Source organism: Phaseolus vulgaris, chromosome 3, assembly GCF_000499845.2.
Source record: "Phaseolus vulgaris cultivar G19833 chromosome 3, P. vulgaris v2.0, whole genome shotgun sequence".
NCBI classification, from domain to species: Eukaryota; Viridiplantae; Streptophyta; class Magnoliopsida; order Fabales; family Fabaceae; genus Phaseolus; species Phaseolus vulgaris.
In genome coordinates, this window is record NC_023757.2 from 17,553,157 (window position 1) to 17,560,828 (window position 7,672).

The window sequence follows — 7,672 nt, forward strand, 5'->3', positions numbered from 1 at the left end:
AAATACAATCTGAGAGGGATTCCCGCCAGTGGTTTGCACAGAACCGGCGGGCTCGCCAAATATTCCTTCAGCTTGACGAAAGCTTCCTCGCACTCTTTCGTCCAAGCGAACTTGTTATTGCGCCGCAGACACTGGAAATAGGGATGTCCCTTTTCTCCGCTTGCTGACACGAAGCGGGATAGGGCTGCCATCCGACTTGTCAGCTGCTGGACCTCTTTCACTGTAGCCGGGCTTCTCATCGCCAAGATGGCGGCACACTTGTCCGGATTGGCTTCTATTCCTCTTTCAGTCAAGAGAAAACCCAAAAATTTTCCAGCCTCCACGCCGAAAATGCATTTCTCCGGGTTGAGCTTCAACTTGAACTTGGCGATCGTCGTGAACAATTCTTCCAAGTCTGCAACGTGCTTGCTTTTCTCCTGCGAGGTCACGACCATGTCATCGACGTAAGCTTGCACGTTCCTTCCCAGCATTGGTGCAAGTACTCGGTCCATCAGCCTCTGGTACGTGGCCCCCGCATTCTTCAGCCCAAACGGCATCACCTTATAGCAGTAGCACGACCTTTCCGTCATGAAGGCTGTTTTTTCTTCATCCATGGGATGCATCTTGATCTGATTATAGCCCGAGAAGGCATCCAGGAAACTCAGCAGCTTGCACCATGCAGCACTATCAACCAGGGCATCAATGCTTGGTAAAGGATACGAATCCTTTGGGCAAGCCTTATTCAGATCGGTGAAATCGACGCACATGCGCCATTTCCCGTTGCTCTTCTTCACCAGCACGACATTTGCCAACCACTCAGGGTACTGGACTTCCCTGATGTGGCCTGCAGCGAGGAGTTTCTGGGTCTCATCCTTGATCGCCTGCCTCCTCTCTTCATTAAATTTCCTCCTTCTTTGCCGCACCGGTCTCACCATGCTGTCCATCGCCAGATGATGGCACAAGAAGTCGGGATCGATCCCGGGCATGTCCGAAGCGGACCAGGCTAAGGCGTCCAGATGCCGTTCAATCACCTTGGCGATCTGGTCCTGGAGATCGACCTCCAGAGATCTTCCGAGCTTGAAAACTTTCCCCCCGATCTCCTTCTCGAGCCACTGCTCGACGGGCTTGGGCCTTGATTCTCTGGCGATCACCGCCTTGGCGATTCCGAGCTCCCTTGCTTCCTCCGGGCGATTCCGCGCCTCTTCTTCCTCCAGGCCAGCATTCCTCTCCCCCAGCTCAGCATCTACCATCTCTACGTCCCTTCCGGCGGCCTCCTCCATTATCGGCGGTCTGGGCTTTACACCGGGAGGTGGGGTGGTTGTAACATAACTCACTGATCTTTTATTTTTCAGGCTGTTTTCATAGCACTTTTTCGCTTCCTTCTGATCAGACTTTATCGTGATTACCACCCCTTCCATGGACGGCAGCTTCACCTTCATGTGCCGAGTCGATGGAATTGCGCCTATCCTGTTAAGAGTGGGCCTTCCCAGCAGGATGTTATATGCTGAAGGGGCGTTTACGATGAGGTACTTGATTTTCTCCGTCCTCGACCCAGCCTCATCGGTAAACGTGGTTCTCAGCTCAATGTACCCCCTGACTTCCACCTGGTCGCCAGCGAACCCATACAAGCACCCTCCATAGGGCCTTAGCTGGTCAAGGGGCAATTCTAGCTGCGTGAAAGTCGGCCAGAACATCACGTCTGCCGAACTTCCTTGGTCCACCAGAACTCGGTGAACCTTCCTCCCCGCCGTGATCAACGAAATAACAATGGGATCGTTGTCATGAGGCACAACGTCCCGAAGATCCTGCTTGGTGAACGTAATGTCCACTTCGGGCGAGTGATCTTCAAACATGTCCACTGACATCACCGATCGCGCGTACTTTTTCCTTTGCGATGCGGTGCATCCCCCACCTGAGAAACCCCCTGCAATGGTGTGGATCTCCCCATGGATAGGCATCTCGTGTTGCTGGGCCTCTCCACCTGCCGGCTGGGAACTCGACGCTCCTCCGGTTCTTCTGTCCAGCTGATAGTCATTTAGGAACCCGCTCTTAACCAGATCGTCGAGCTGGTACCCTAAAGACAAACACGAGTCCAGGTTGTGGCCAAAGCACTGGTGAAACTCGCACCAGACGTCCGGCTTCGACCCTAGCACCTTGTCGCCCACCTTCTCGGGCGCCTTCAACCTAGCAGATATGTTAGGGATAGCAATCAGGTCCGCTAGTCCCATGACGAATTTGTGCTTAGGCGGGCGATTGTATTCCCGGCGTGCTGGTTGTTGGCGTGCTGGCGGTTGGCGCGCTTGGCCTCTTCCCTTATTTCTCCTATCGTAAGGATAGCGAGTCCTTTGGTCCTTTCTGGCCGCCGCTGCCGTTTCCAGCACCCTCTGTGGCTGGATCCTGGTCTGGGCGCGTGGCCTAGCGGGAGCCACGCTGCCTCTCTTCTCGGCGACCTCACTCTCGTCGGCGATGTGGGCCACCGCAAGTCGCCTGACTTCAGCAAACGTCGCTGGATGAGCCCTGATCAAGGCTTCGCAGAATGGCCCTGGCTGCACGCCCTTCTTGAAGGCATAAACCAGCATTTCTTCATCCTTGGCCGGCGATCTGACCATCTGTGCTCCGAAGCGATTGAGGTAGTCTCTGAGGGACTCCCCATGGTACTGCCTTATATCAAACAGATCATAGGACACTCTGGGCGGTGCCTTGTTCACAATATACTGCTCGACAAAGATCTTCGAGAATTGTTGAAAATTAGTTATGTGGCCATTAGGCAGGCTCACAAACCACTCCATCGCCGTTCCCTGGAGCGTGCTCACGAACATCTTACAATAGACGGCGTCCGACCCTCCTGACAACATCATCTGTGTGTGGAACGTGGTCAGATGAGCCTCTGGATCCTCCACGCCAGTAAAAACAGCTTTAACCGGGACCACGCTCGTGGGAATTGGCGTGTCGGTAATCGCCTGAATGAAAGGCATTGGGAAAACACGAGGCGGCGTCGACGGTGCCACCTCCTCAGCGGAAGAACGAACCTGCTGCTCTTGGAGAGCTCGACGTAGCTCCTCAGCTACCTTGCTGAGCTCCTCGTTCCTGGCGCGAGAGGCGACCAGGTCTTCATGTATCCTTGCCTGCTCGACGCGCGAGGCTTCTACAGTGGTCTGCAATGAGCGCATCATTTCTGCCATCTGCGCCATGGTCATGGCGGCATCGCCTTCAGCTGCGACGGGAGCCACGGGGCTGGAACGATTGCTTCTCATCTTTCTCATTAACTTCAGCGAACCACAGAAATACAGCAAATAACACTTCAACCACGAACGAATCAGCGATCGATCGGAGAAGATTCAAGAAACTGCGCAAGAACTTCAAGAACACCGCAATCCTTCGAAGAAAATCGCAGCTTCACCAAAAACCACCGTTTCCCCGCGAACCAAACAACCAAACGAAAGAACTCGAATCCACCGATTGAAAAGCCAAGCGAACGGTTTAAAACACAAACTTCACTGAACGAAACTCAAAGAAAACAAGAACGACGGTTGCACCAGCATACAACCGCGCAGAAAACCTCGAAAACCTCCACGAACTCACGCTGTGGATGGGAGCACGTTTTACATGGCCCCACGGTGGGCGCCTGATGATCCTGCCTGTTGACCGGAGCGCTGGAGAATGCCTCGTCAAAGGATCGACGTGCGCGCCGCTTCTCACCTCCGTTCCTCCTCTGGATCTATCTCAAGAACCTGCAAAGAAACGATACGGCGCCGCTGCGGCCGATCGCACTCCGACGCTCAAGTCAGTGACGGTATCACCAAATACTAAGAACTGGAACCGTGCAAATCTCTCTCACAAACAGCTCTGTCACTCGCAAGCGTAAAGTGTATGAACTGAACGTGCGTACCTTAGAAAATCTGTTAGGAACTCTTATATACCTGATGGTTTTCTCTCTCCTGGCAGTTACAGACTTGGACACGTGGCTCGTATCCAACTGTACACGTGCCATCATCTGGGGCTTCTTGACTTGGCGCTGCTTCTTCTCTCATTTTGGCTAAGTTACCTATGCATGGTACTGCCCAGTGCATAGCTAACTCAGGAGTGCGATCTCTACTGAAACTGGCGAGGTAGGGCCTTCATACACCTTCCCTGTGGTCTCGCCGGCCGCTTTCATAATCTGCTTCTCCTTCATCTTCGGCGATGTGCTTGTTCTGGCGATCTCCGACTGCCTGGTCGCCCAAGTCTGCATCTGGCGACTTCATCCCCAACCTGGCGATCGCCTGTTCTGGTAAGCTGGAGATCGGAACACGCCAACCTAACTATCGGCGACTACACGTGCCTCCCGACTTCCTTCCCAACTGTCAACCTGGCGCCTTGTCACCACGCCTATACCGTAGCAGGATGCCACGTCATCGCACCCGACCACCAGGGCGGTACATTATTGTTTCAAGTTTTTTCAAGTTAAGTTTTTGCAAATAAAATTCTATCACTATTCTTTGCTATCTAAAGATTCATCTATCAAATATCACTATTCTATGCCATCTAATGACTCGTGTATTAAGTATCACTATTCTATGATATCTAACGACTCATCTATCATACATCACAATTCTATGTTATCTAAAGACTCACCTATGAAATATACAATAAATGCATGCAACTCCAAAAAAATTACCCTTTCTAAGTGTTTTCATTTTAATTTTTTTTGTAATTCAAAAGCTATCACTATTATACGTTATCTAAAGACTAGTCTATCTAATAGGTCATATTCAATTTTAAATTTCTCCACAATAAAATATAGGTCCCACACTATAATAAAAAAAATTGTTTTTTACGCCATGTCAGAAGTTGTATTGTGGAGCAACAATATTTAGTGTCTAAATATCAGTACTCTATTCAATTTTAAATTTCTCCACAATAAAATATGGATCCCACACTATAATAAAAAAATTATTTTTTACGCCATGTCAGCAGTTGTATTGTGGAGCAACAATATTTGGGTTGTCTAAATATCAGTACTCTATAGAATAAATGCATGCAACTACAAAAAAAAATAAAAATGATTCTTTCAAGTCTTTTCATGCTAATTTTTTGCAACTCAAACAAACTATCACAATTTTGTGCTATCTAAACACTCGTTTGTCAAATATAACTATTATATGCTATCCAAAGACTAATATATCTAATATGACTATTTTATGTTATCTAAAGACTCATCTATCAAATATAGACTAAATGTAAGCATCTATGTTTAATTTTGGTGGTAAAGGAGAGAGGGGTGTCACAATGCAGTGAGGTTCATGTGAACCAGTTGATTTTCAATCTCGACCTATATTTTGTCCCACGTGGGCGAATCTTATTGGGCGAGTGTTTGTTATTATTACCTTGGAGACTAGGGGATGTTACTGGAGTGGAGGTGGGAATCATGAGTGAAGAGTTGGTTTGGAGGCAGTCTAAGTGTGAAATTGTTTTGTGGGCGTTTTGGCTTTTGCTTTGGTTTTAGCAACTCTGATAGCTTATGAATTATTATTATTATTATTACTAGTGGAAACAAAGTGCATTTGAGTATCCACATTTTTTATTTTTATTATTTACATGTATTTATGTTTAATATTAAAATTTGAAAAACAATGTCATTATTCACACACTTATATTAACAATATAAATTTATAGTTCATTTTAATAAATATTAGATCATATGGGAAGATACATAGATTATCTAAGAGCACCTACTGATCAATAGTTTATTAAGATTTTACATTAATTTTTTATATTTTTCTTTTATTGTTTTTTAATGTTAAATTATGATTTGACTTGAGTGTAATGCTAAACTTTGTAAGGATTCTACTGACTTCGTTGTAAGATGGGGTTATCAAGATTAAGATTAAGGCTTAAAAAAATTGGAGCAGAAAACAATGTCAAAACGTAATGCACATGTCAATGTTCCTCAAGATCTTCCCATCTCAAGTTTAGAGTAACGACTTAGTAACTTTCATGTTCATCAAACGCCTTTTGCAACCGTTGTATTTTGGAAGTTGTAGAATTTATCACCAGAGCAATTGAATCCGCATCTTCCATGCAAAGAAGCTAAAAAAAATAAACTATATACAAATTACCAAACTTCAACTTATGTAATATCTAATAGATAAAAATAGCAGTAGGCATAAAAGCTTTGCATCCTATCTGGACTTAGGATTCACTAAATTTAACATCTTATTTAAGAAGTATTATTCACAAAATTATCCATTATTAATTTCTATACAATATCTCTTGTGACTTGGTTGATCACTAAGATTTCCAAGAACAATATACATAAATTTGACATCAAAACAAAATAATAATTTAGGATCCAAACTGAGTCATAGTAACATAAACCCTAAAAGACCAAAATTTTTATTTAAAGAGATAGAAGGAAGCAAAATTGGCACAAAATATCAACACAACAATTAAGTATGAAAGAAGATAACAACAAAGAGAATAAGTTAAACTAAAAATCAATTAAATATTATTACATTAATTAATTCAATTTCATATAAAAGAAACAAAAAACACTAAAAAATCTTCCATTGTTTTGTTAGGTGTGTACTTTTGCAGTGCAATGTCAAGAAAATCCCTCGAATTAAACAAAATTGGAGAGAGAATTGAATGGTAAATAAAAACTCAAATTTGATTCGAATAAATGTGTACCGTCCGGGTCTCGGCCGTTGACTGTTGACCAAAGTAAACATGGGAACCCCGAAGGAGGGGCCCACGAGGAGGGTTCAGTTGGTTAGGAAGGAGCCTCGTCAGGCTCACATGTAAGAGGAGCCGAGGAGGTGTCGGCTTGGGGGAAAGGCGAGGACTCCTCGGCCCTCGACACCCAAAGAGAAAGACGAGTCAGAAAGGAGGCTTGAAGGCTACCTCCCAGCTATCAGTATAAAGAGGCCCAGATCACAAAGACCATGCATAAAGGTGTAGGGAAGCGGCAGTACGCCCCACCACTAGAGAACCACTGGAACCGATACGACTCGGTAGAGTCTCGTTCCAGGGGCGATCGGCATGCATGGGACGTGAGGGGGCAGTGTATGCTCAATATGGATGATCCCTCTGATATTGGGCGTATGAGTTGACGCCTGAGTGATCATCTTGCGCGAGTTGCACTTCGAAAGGGCAGCCTCACGCACTGGAGTTAACCTTAGCTTGGGTTACGATGACGTGAGGGCCTGCCTGCAGTGATGCTTGAGTTAGAGGCAACCACGTGGCAAAAACGTTTAAGTTAAAGGTATATAAGCTTTTCTGAAAGGCTTAGAGAGGTACGTTTTCACACTTTACACACAAGTAATCTGAGAACGAGAGAGAATTCAATTACACGCTTCCCTGAGCACGGTGTTAATAGTGTTCTGTGACGGAGGTGCAACGGTGTTTTATGCCATAATTGACTTGAGCGTCGGAGTGCAAACGGCCGCAAGGGCGCCCATTTGTCTCTCTGTTTCAGGTATTCACGGCGGAGAAGGGTGAAGATTGGAGCGAAGGCAAAGGAGTCCTTGAAACGCAGCTCGTAGCTACGCACGATGGTGATCGAGTCAACCGGCAGGAACATTTGGCGCCCACCGTGGGGCCTGATCTAAAACAACAGTCCCACCGCAAGAAGTTGAAGATTCAGAGAAGATCGTGAAGTTCGTGGAAGCTTTCCAAGGTTGTTGAAAGATTCATCAGGAATCCTCAAGATTTG